The sequence below is a fragment of the Nematolebias whitei genome, chromosome 18 (genome assembly GCF_014905685.2).
Source record: "Nematolebias whitei isolate Nwh7 chromosome 18, NemWhi1, whole genome shotgun sequence".
NCBI lineage: Eukaryota > Metazoa > Chordata > Actinopteri > Cyprinodontiformes > Rivulidae > Nematolebias > Nematolebias whitei.
Window position 1 is genome coordinate 3,179,670 of NC_056515.1, and position 736 is coordinate 3,180,405.

Genomic DNA, 736 nt, shown 5'->3' on the forward strand with positions numbered 1-736 from the left:
GTCCATGTGTCTCTGATCTGGTGATCTGTCTCTAACCTGTCCATGTGTCTCTGATCGGTCAATCTGTCTCTGACCTGTCCATGTGTCTCTGATCCGTCGATCTGTCTCTCACCTGTCCATGTGTATCTGACCTGTCAATGTGTTTCTGACCTGTCCATGTGTCTCTGACCCGTCAATGTGTCTCTGACCAGTCCATGTGTCTCTGACCTGCCCATGTGTCTCTGACCTGCCCTTGTGTCTCTGACTTGCCCATGTATCTCTGACCTTTGCATGTGTCTCTGACCTGTCCATGTGTCTTTGACCATGTGTCTCAGACCTGCCCATGTGTCTCTGACCTGTTCATGTGTCTCTGACCTGTCCATTTGTCTCTGATCCGTCGGTCTGTCTCTGACCTGTCCATGTGTATTTGACCTGCCAATGTGTCTCTGACCAGTCTGTGTGTCTCTGATCCATCGATCTGTCTCTGATCTGTCCATTTGTCAATGGCCTGCCATGTGCCTCGGACCTGTTCTTGTGTCGCTGACCTACCCTTGTGTCTCTGATTCGTCGAACTGTCCCTTAACTGTCCATGTATCTCGGACCTGCCCATGTGTCTCTGACCTGTTTGTGTCTCTGACCTGTTCATGTGTCTCTGACCTACCAATGTGTCTCTGATCCGTTGATCGGTCTCTGACCTGTCCATGTGTCTCTGATCTGTCGATCTGTCTCTGACCTGTCCATGTATCTCTGACCTGCC